This window comes from Cnephaeus nilssonii (assembly GCF_951640355.1).
Source record: "Cnephaeus nilssonii genome assembly, chromosome: 12".
NCBI classification, from domain to species: domain Eukaryota; kingdom Metazoa; phylum Chordata; class Mammalia; order Chiroptera; family Vespertilionidae; genus Cnephaeus; species Cnephaeus nilssonii.
In genome coordinates this window covers 13672267-13682934 of record NC_137083.1, presented here as the reverse complement: position 1 = coordinate 13682934, position 10668 = coordinate 13672267, and the positions used below count along the sequence as shown (strand labels likewise).

Genomic DNA, 10668 nt, shown 5'->3' with positions numbered 1-10668 from the left:
TCTGCTCGAACATGGCACATGGGTGGAGACTGCAGTCACAGACGAGCAGCTCCAGTCACCCACCGGACTCTGCTGTTCGGTGAACAGTCCTTCAGTGGTCATTACAGTGGAGATATTCGTTATGGTTTTCCATGCTTAGAGTAAATCTAAGGCAAAGCAGGGACTTAATTATGGTTATGGAACCAACTTGGACAGTGGACAAGCACTGGCAGAGGGGAGCAAATGGGGGAGGGGTGTTATGTCCATGAAGCAGGAAGTCCACACACTGTCTCTGGTTCAAAGGCTATCAGGGGGATCACTTCATATTATGTAAGTGTCTAACCCTATGCTGTCTCCTGAAACTAATACAATACTGAATGTCAACTGTAATTGAAAAAGAAAAAATTAAATAAAGAAGATAGCTATTTATATTACAACTGTGAGTGAGAAGAATACCAAACCAAGCAACTAGGTTGGTTCTACTCACATGAACTATGAAAAGGAAGCTTAAAAGTGCTCAAATTTAAAATTAAAAGAGGAAAACAATGAAAGCAAAAGTATGGAATGACGGACAGGATAATTGCTAAAATTTTGAAAATGTCCCCATATATTTTTCCATTTCATCCTAGAAATAAAAATAATACTATCAAAGGAAAATACTATTACTTGCACAGTCTCACCACTTAGTAATTATTGACTGTCTTTACTCTTTAGTATCTTCATTTTGACTAGAATAAATGAGTTAAATTCTGGGTCTGGGATTTAGCTAATATATTTGCTGTTTGTATATATGTATATATGTACATATGTATACACATATATTTGGTGACTGTTTAATAATCAACTTAAAAAATGATTTTTGGAGCAGAAGCTGTTGGAGAGGATGGTAGGAAATAACAAAGACTCTCTCAGTTTTGTTTCCTACCAAATGACAGCATTGAGAAAGATGCCCAGTAAATGTTTGTTGATTATATAAATAGATGAAATGGTGCATTTAATCAAAAGTACATACTAAAACAGGATAGTATCATGTACAATATTAGAGGAAGGAAACTCAAGTCACCAGGAGGAGACTTCTGCAATGATCCACGACACTACGATGCCAACATTCTGTGGCAGTTGTTGCCATTTTGACATCCATACTGATTTGTAATCCCCTAACAAACAATTGAACTTTCAACTTCTTTTATCAGCGTGAAATATGTGCAGTAGATGCCCTCACCCCACCCCTCATTCACCACCACCCCCAGTTAGTCCATCCACAGCCCATCCTTGATTCTCACCGAATTCCTCCTTAGAGCTCCCTATATCCTTTACCCTTTCCTTCCAGGTGCCCCCAAATCAAAATATCTCTGGGACCCAAACAGTGTCACCCATTGTCCGTCCACACATGGGGCACCAATGGCCTGGCCAAGGGTGCTGCCAGTGGACATATAAGGAAAGGTAGAGTGAAAGAAAAGGAAATGGATGTAGCAGAAGGAATGCAGAGGGTGGCTAGAGATGACTCTGTTGTCAGCATGTGACGAAAGAAGGAAGACAATGAGGAAGTGGGGAGCAGAAGAGTGCGTGTGGAAGAGGATGAGTATGGACCAGGGCATGCCAAGGTCAGTAGCAACATCAGAGCCCTGAGTAACTTTCCTCTGTTGCAGGTTAGAGACGGCATGGATGACACAAGAGGTGTGAACCCAGTGCACACTGGGGTCAGGTTCTGGCTGAGCTGAAGAGCAGAAGAAGTCCTTAAGAGGGAGATCCCTAAATGAGGGTCCCGTTGAGGCTGTGGGAGCCTGGCTTCTGTGGATGTCAGACCACACTCCCTGCTTCCCACCACTGAGGGGACCAGACACATCCACTCATTAGTACTAAAGCCCCTTCCGGTCTTCAGGTGGAGGAAGAGGCCCATGCCATAAGCCATGGCTGAAGGAGTTGTCAGAGCTTTCCCAGAGGAGCATGCTCCTTACTCTTTTGTGCCTCAATTATTCAAATAAAGAACTTATTCAAATAAAGAACTTTTCAAATAAAGAACTCCTTACAATTCTTCCCTGAGAGGAAGTGGGGCTGTGACTTAGAAACCTGAAGGCAGGTTTGCTAGGGCTGCTGTAACAAAGTACCACAAACTGGTGACCTAAGCAACAGAAATTTATTATCTCACAATTCTGGAGGTGAGAAGTCTGAAATCAAGGTGGGTTCCTTCCAAGGGTGGTGAGGGAAGGATCTCTCCGGGCCTCTCTCCTTGGCTTAGACATGTCTGCCTGCAAATTCACGTGGTGTTCTCCCTGTATCTACACATTGTCTTCCTTCTGTGTCCAAACTTCTCCTTTTTTATAAGGACACGGGTCATAACTAGGGTTACACTCACCCCAATGACCTCACTTTAAACTTGGTTGCCTTTGAAAAGACCCTGTCTTCAAACAAGGTCACGTTCTGAGGTATTGGGGGTGTCGACATGAACTTTTTGGGGGGAGAGGGAAGCACAAATCAACCCATAACAACAAGTTGGAGGGGAAGAACAAGTGCGTGCTCAAGTCCATGTTCCGGGAGGCCTCCCTCCGAGTGTGCAGAGTTGGCAGGCAGCAGCTTAGCCTCCGACCTTTGGAAATCCCCAGTATCTGGTTTTCCTAGTTATTGCAATCTCATCCTACCAAAATAGACATCTAAGTACATTCCATGCATTTCTGGTGAGAAGCTCACTCTGCTACATTCTATGTAATATGCTAAATTGGTTTTAACTACAGTGGTTTAAGTGGTTAGGTTGGGCTAAGATCTGGGACATTTCCCCCATTCCTTAAGCCTTAAAAAAGTCTGATCCAGGTGTTTAAGACATTGCACAATATTGGACCTCCTGAAGCTCCATGTTTTCAGGGAAAATTAGGATGTTGAAGAAAGTGGTTGGTGATCCGTTCCCATCTTGTCATCACAGGGAAGCCCTACTTTGTTCCCCCTAATCTGGCTGGAGTGACACCCCTGGGTAAGGCAAAGTGTTTGCAGCAAGGACAGGGAAGTATGGTGCAGGTGCAGGTTCCAGAAGAGCCCTGACATTGTTTCAGGTACGATGGTAAGCCTGAGGATTCACCTGGGAGTGGAACAGTCTTCTGGGTGGGAGAGGGAACTCTCACATTCCCACAGTCATGACATGTACAAGCGGGAGGCCCTAGAACAGGCGTCCTCAAACTACGGCCCGCGGGCCACATGCGGGTGTTTTTGCCGTTTTGTTTTTTTACTTCGAAATAAGATATGTGCAGTGTGCATAGGAATTTGTTCATAGTTTTTTTTTAAACTATAGTCTGGCCCTCCAACGGTCTGAGGGACAGTGAACTGGCCCCCTGTTTAAAAAGTTTGAGGACCCCTGCCCTAGAAGCTCAGAGACAGGGATGGAATCTGCGGCTTTCTGCCACAAACATTTTGATTGGTGGATTTCACACCATACCAGCTGCTAACTCTTCATAAACTGCCCTTGTGTATGATCGTGCTGTTGGAGGAAATTGGGAAGGAGTGAAGTGGTGACCAGCTTAAGCCCCTTTAGATGGCTATAGAGGTGAGAGAATTCGCTTGAGAAAAATGAGCCAGGATCTGTGCAGCAACTCTCAGAGGTCTTAGTATCAGGACTCTTTTTCCAGGGTTAAAAAGTACTGAGGAGCTTAAAGAGCTTCTGCTTCTGTGGTTTTGTGGTTTATATCTATTAATATTTACCCCGTTAGAAATTAAAACCGAAAAAAACGTTGTAGTGTGTTCATTCAAGGTAATAATAATGAATCCTTTACATGTTAACATAACTAACACATTTTTCATGAAAATTAACTATATTTTCTCCCCCAAAATATGTAGTGAAAAGATAGTCATTGTGTTATAGTTTTGGAAATTTAATGTCTGACCTTAGAGAAGACAGCTAGAATCTCATATCTACTTTTGCATTCGATCTGTTAGTTATGCTGTTTTAGCTGAAGTATATGAAGAAAATCCTGCCTTACATAGACATGGAGTTTTGAATATCAGGACTTCATGGATCTCCTAGAAAGAACCCAGGACTCCCCCGAGGCCCTCCAGCCATACTTGGAGAACTACTGGACGAGTAGTTAATATCCTGTGCCATCCTGTTTGGACCTCCTCTTCTAACTATACGTTACAAGGAGATGCAAACCTCAAGATTTTAATCCATAATATTAAAAATGTGTAAATTTGTCTGCGTCATGTACATACCCACAAAGTCTTAACTCTTATTACCTCCACATTTGAGAAGTCAGCTTTGTGCTAAAGGTTGCTGTCTTTTAGTTTGTTCACAGTGAGATCTGTGCACTTAAATGATATTAAATATGTATCCATAAACCGTAGGCAATAAGAAATATTTTGTGAATTTCATTCTGCTGACTTGTCTTTTTCCTTTTGGTCTTTCGAGGAACTGTGTCATATGAATCATGATGACCATGACAATGCAAAGCAAGATAAATGAAATTGGTTCCTTGCCCAACTGTTTCAAACACAACCCTGATTAGCAAATTGTGGCTTGTCTGTGCTGACCAAGGGGCTTGACCCTAAGACTCTGGGTATAGCCACAACAGACTGACCGTTAACAAATCTTAGCCGAGGTATAGTCAGTCTCACCTTGAAAACAGCCCATGGGTTGTTTTGCTAAGCCAGTGGTTTGCAGAATATCATGTGAATACGGTTAACAAGGGTGACTGAGTTTGAAGGGACCAGTCCACGCATACCAAAATGCTAAAGAAACCCATCGTGAAGTTAAGTCTTGAGACCAATAGTTCCAGCCTGACTCTTAGACCCTAGGAACAGAAGGCAGAAATGAGAAGAAAAAGGAGAATGTCTTCATCCTCTTCCTAAAAATAGGGCTGACCCTAGACTGTACTTACCTTAAAGGACCTCCTCCCACCAACCTTTTGCCCCCTTTGCCCCCTTGGAAGTTCCCTGTCCCTGAATGCCCAGTGCTTCCCACTGCCCTTGTCCTATGTCTTTTGTGTCCATGATTTCCCAATGTTATCCCTCTGTCTCAGCTGCCCTTCTCCTTAGCCTCACTATCCAAACTCTGGTACCTCACCCAGGAATCCCAACAAGATCTATGTCCTATGTACATTCAACCTTCAAGGTTTCAGTACACATTTCCAGAGCCCTGCCCTGTCCCTCTTCTCTGTGCTTAGCCCTGAGGTGAGAGAAGTCTTCCTGACACCCCACCTCCTTTGTCAGGGCCATTTGCATCTTTAGAAGTAGGTGTGATAGGTGGTCTATCAGTAGTGTGTTACAAAGAGAAGTGAAAACACTCAGGTGATGTGAGGGGAAATGGTTGGGACTGGGGAGAAGTCACGAGGACCTCTCACACTCCCACCCTCAAAGCTACTTTAAGTTATTCCTGTCAAGAGAGAAGGGTAACGCCCCAGGAAACTTAACTTTGGGTCTCTGATTTCCCCTACTCCCTTTGAATTCCCCTACTCCCTTTGCTAGAAAAAAGAGTGAAATATTTTTTCTAGATTTATTTAAAGAAAAACCAATAGTCATTCTCCTAGCTTCGAATGAGGATTTTTAAAAATATATATTTTAAGTCAAATATTGATTTCAGAGAGGAAGAAAGAGGGAGAGAGAGACAGAAACATCAATGATGAGAAAGAATCACTGATCAGCTGCCTCCTGCATGCTCCCCACTGGGGATTGAGCCTGCAACCCTGGCATGTGCCCTGACTGGGAATTGAATCGTGACCTCATAGGTTGACACTCAACCATTGAGCCACACTGGCTGGGCCAAATGAGGATTTTTAATGCAAGGCCTATAAGGTCTGGCATGCTGCCCAGGTGAGCTGATGGGGTCTACAGAAAAGGCTAGGAAGCCTCAGTAGGCATTGCCAACTGAGTGTGGGTCAACGTGCCTTAGCAACAATGACAAAATGACAATGCATTTCCCAGGGAAAGAATACCTTTCTTTCTGCCCCAAAGCAACTCATTGACTTCTGGCAATATGTGTCCGAATGAACTTTTCTGACACCACACTCTCCTTTCCTAGGTGGTTGGCTTTTTCTGGGTAACTATTCCATTTCATAGTTTTTTTTCTGGGTTGATGTCTCTCCCGGATGTTATGTAGCAATCCAAAGCCATGAAGTCGTAATAAGGGTAGTATTGACCCTCATCTTGATTGTGTCCATCAGTAGATTGCTGCCTAGGTAAGTTCCATACAAAGTAGAACTGGCTGTCTGGGTTTTCTGGGATGACAGACTATTTGGACCCATGGAAGGTTTCAGAACCCCAGCTAGGCCCCAGAGAAGGTCTTCTGGGCCAGTCAAAGGCTACAGAAGATAGCCTCAATTTTAGTGTCCCATTAAGAAATTCAGGCAGACACAAAGGAAACAAGGACTGCATTTACTTTTTAAAAAGTGTTAAAGCAATGGTAATTACTGGATTGTACACATGGGTTAACCTGTGGAACAGGAATAATAGGATCCAATAGGTAATGTGGTTTGTTTTAATGTGTAAACACACATACACTCATAGTTCATGGAGCAATAGAGGAAAATTTCTTCTGAAAGAGCAAATAAACTCAGGAAAACCAGATAATGAATTCATGTACATTCCTGTATTTATGACTCCACGGTTTTATTGAGTTAAAATGTTAACTTTCCACTGTTGGCTACCAGAATAGCTTTTCATTCTGAGGCTGTTACTGCAAAGTAAGAAGTAAAGTTTTCCTCTCACTCTCACCGGATATTAATCTTTCAGAGTTCTTGTCCTCCCTTTTGCAATGTTTCAAATTTTCATACTTCCTATTGAGAAACTGCTGCACACACTGAGGATATCCTGTTTGGTCAGCAGGGCCAATTGCTCTGAAGATAATTCTCAGGAGCTATGTCCTCACTATTCCCCCCTGACTGTTGCTTTGGGGGACATGCCTTGTATCCTTACAGTTCTGTGCATTGTCAGATCCAAATCACTCTCTCTGACTAAGCATGGCCTTGAACCACAGTTGTCATTCAAAGTTGGTTCTCTTATGGAATTGCCATGACCAGGCATTTTTAGAGGTTTCCCTAGTGATAAAGCAGCTTTATCCTACGTGATGCACGAGAACACATTTGAGGAATCCCAGGCACTTAATGAAGTACCTTCGCACCAAGTAGAAATGATTGTGAGTGAGAAGGTGATTTTGAGGAAATGACGATGCCAGTGGGATTTGTTTTTTGATGTGCGACTGCTCATAGCACTTTATGGGTTGTTTTGTTATCCATGCTGGGAAATCGGAACTGGGAGAAATACAAGCAAGTTTTCTAAGGCTCATCTTCTTGAAGGAAATTCCTTTATTTGAGGAGGAACATTTGTTCCAAACTGGGGGAAATAGAGAAAACAGTTCATAGGACTTAAATCTTAATTCTGTTGCCTTCTCAGTTATCTGTTACCATGCAACAAAGCACACTGTTTTGTGTATCATTTAAAAAGAAAAAGGCCACCAAATAAACTATGACATGACATACATTTTTAAGATGCATCTTACTCTCAGATATATTAAAAGGTGGGGGAAATGTACATAGTAAAGTTAATGAAAAATGGTAATTATCCGATATACATGGTGTCCCAAAAAATGTATACATACTTTTAATGATTATAAAGTCTGGATTGTACACAGGAATCTACAGAAATGAATAATTATTTTTGTCAGTGCCACTGAACCATACCAGCTAGGCTCATTTTCAAAATTTAAAAGAATCTTCTGACTGAAACAGGCCACATTCAAAAGCACTCTTACAATTCTTTCCCTCAGTCATTTCATCTTTGTAAGCTGCACGTGTATTATTTTGGACCAAAGGAAGGCAAAGTGGTAGCCAACTAAAGAAGGAGAAGCAAAGGTCCCACAAAGCTAAGCGTTGCCATAGAAATAGCTTAGTTTGGTTTCTGCATCATCAGGTGCGGTAGGTGGAAAAAGTGAAGCCGGACTGGAGGATATCCCCCCACTCTGAGTACTCCAGCTGACTTTATTTTTGTGATTTTATAAACCTAACTTGGAAGTTAACAAAGCTAACTTAAGAAAAATGGAAGAAGGCCAAATGGAAGCCTCAAAGCTTTCTCCAAAAACTTGGCACCCTGAAGTGACAGTGTCAGTGACAGGCGGACCACCTACTATTGTATAAGAAGAAAGAGCCAAAGAAAGAGACATATAAATCATCCCAGAAATCACAGAGCCACTCTCCATTCTAGATGTACTAAGGACCTCCACAGTTCTGGAGGGTACCACAGACAAGCTCTCTGTTCTAACCGATCTCATGCCAGTTCAGTAAGAAAGAAGACAAAGTGCCAGCACGCTGATGATTGGTGGAGAAAGAGACCTCTGCCCCCGGGAGGGAACGATGGGGCGGTCTCTGGGAGTCAAGTGCGGAGGCGATCAGGCCTGCTGCAGGTTGCCCTGCACTTGTGTGGCCAGCAGGGAACCATGGCCATGCTCATCCTGCTCCTGCCCTTGGTGGTGGGTGTTTTGGAGGACGAGTTCAGTATGTTAAGATCACCAGAGTCTGTTGTTTACCACAGTGGAAATTGGCCTGCACCAGGAGAACGAATCCCAGATGTGGCTGCATGAGCCATGGGTTTCTCTGAGGAAAAAGACCTTTCTTGGCTGGGACTCGCTGTGGGTAACCCATTCCATTGCCCTCAGGCTACTGTTATGGTGTTGGTGTCATTTCTTACCCTTTGGAGAATGCAATTCCTTTTAGTCTTGACAGTATTGCAAGTTCCACTCATTCCTTATTTTCTCAAAAAACTCGTGTAGTTTTACAGTTGGCTCCCACTAAGGAAAGAGTGTTTATGGTGGGGAAAGCAAACTCAGTTTTTGAAGTTCTTTCAGTAACGTTAGAACATCCCCCTAATCGCCTGTTTCAAGTCAACTCTGTTCTTAATTCACTTCCCCTCAGTTCTCTGAGGAGTAACAATGAACTTGATCTGCTCTTTCTTTCTGAACCACAGGTTCTGCATGATACTTCAAGTTTGTTGTCTCGACATAAGCATCTAGCCAAGCATCCTTCTCCTGATTTACATTCACTGGAACTGGCAGGTTTGGATGAAATTGGGAAGCATTACAGAAAAGACTCTGAGCAGTTTCAGAGATGCTTCTAAGGTCCTTGTTGGTGCTCTGCAAAAGTTTGCAGGTGGCATGTATGGTCTTTATGATGGGAATGCACTGGTAGAGCTAGTGACTGTCATCAGATGACACATCACTTGTAAGGAAGACAAGGGCTATCCTTGGGACAAAGCAAAAGAAGAACCCGCTAAGCCCCTATAACCTTGCATATAAGTATAATTTTGAATATCCAGTGGTTTTCAACATGGTACTTTGGATAATGATCTCCTTGGCCTTGGCTGTGATTATCACCTCTTACAATGTTTGGAACATGGATCCTGGATGTGATAGCATCATTTATAGGATGACATACCAGAAGATTCTAGTGGATTGAACTTTCCTTATGCCAAAATTAGAAAAGACTTTGAAAAATTGGCTGTTTTGTGAAAATAAATTGTTTAGTGTAATTTAAAGTAGTCCGTATACTTTAAATTAAAAAAAAGAATCCACAGAAATGAATACATTTTTTTGTCAATGCCTGTTTCAAAATGATGACCGTTTTGGTCCAAGCATTGCTGATAACACAAAGCAATGGAATCATAAACATCAAGAATCATTTTGTTCTGTATGTGTGTGCTCTCAATTCATCGACTATTGCCAGTTTGAACAATAAGCTTTATCTTTTATGTATCCCCATTAAAAGAAGTCTAGCCCGGCAGGTGTGGCTCAGTGGTTGAGCATTGACCTATGAACCAGGAGGTCATGATTTGATTCCCAGTCAGGTCACATGCCTGGGGTGTGAGCTCTATCCCTAGTGTGGGGCATGCAGAAGCCAGCCAATCAATGATTCTCGCTCATCATTGATGTTTCTATCTCTCTGTCCCTCTCCCCTCCTCTCTGAAATCAATAAAAATATATATTTTAAAAAGTCCAGTGGCACTTTAAGATAAATTTTCTTTGTTCGAAGCTTAGTATGGTTTTACCCATTATTTCAAATCACTTAAACCAGAAAAAGAGTGAAAATTAGGTGAATTATCAGCTGTTAAAGTGTACATACTATTTTTGTGTGACATCCTATATAACTCAACAGATCTTTGAGATTGAATGGATTAAAAATCCAAAGTTTAAAAATCATTATTTTAATCACTCCATTAGTTATCTACTTGCCTAGTTCTCACCCTGACTGAGGCACTCATCCTGGCCATGGTCTGACAGAACCAGGCATTGGCCGAAACCGGTTTGGCTCAGTGGATAGAGCGTCGGCTTGCGGACTCAAGGGTCCCAGGTTCGATTCCGGTCAAGGGCATGTACCTTAGTTGCGGGCACATCCCCAGTAGAGGGTGTGCAGGAGGCAGCTGATCGATGTTTCTCTCTCATCGATGTTTCTAACTCTCTATCCCTCTCTCTTCCTCTCTGTAAAAAATCAATAAAATATATTAAAAAAAAAAAAAAGAACCAGGCGTTGGAGGATTATTTCCCTCTTACCTCTTTTTAAAAAATTATTATTATTATTATTATTATTATTATTATTATTATTATTTTATTGATTTCAGAGAGGAGGGGAGAGGGAGAGAGAGCTAGAAATATCAATGATGAGAGAGAATCATTGATTGGCTGCCTCCTGCATGCCCCCTATCGGGGATCAAGCCCGAAAACTGGGC

At 42.3% G+C, this 10668-nt stretch overlaps 1 pseudogene across 1 annotated transcript; it reads left to right on the top strand.

Annotated features, from left to right (window-relative positions):
• Positions 1-8386: 8386 nt before the first annotated feature.
• LOC307108592 (renin receptor-like) lies at positions 8387-9401 on the top strand (annotated as a pseudogene). The gene has a single exon. The product of its transcript is annotated as a renin receptor-like (transcript).
• The last annotated feature ends 1267 nt before the right edge of the window (positions 9402-10668 follow it).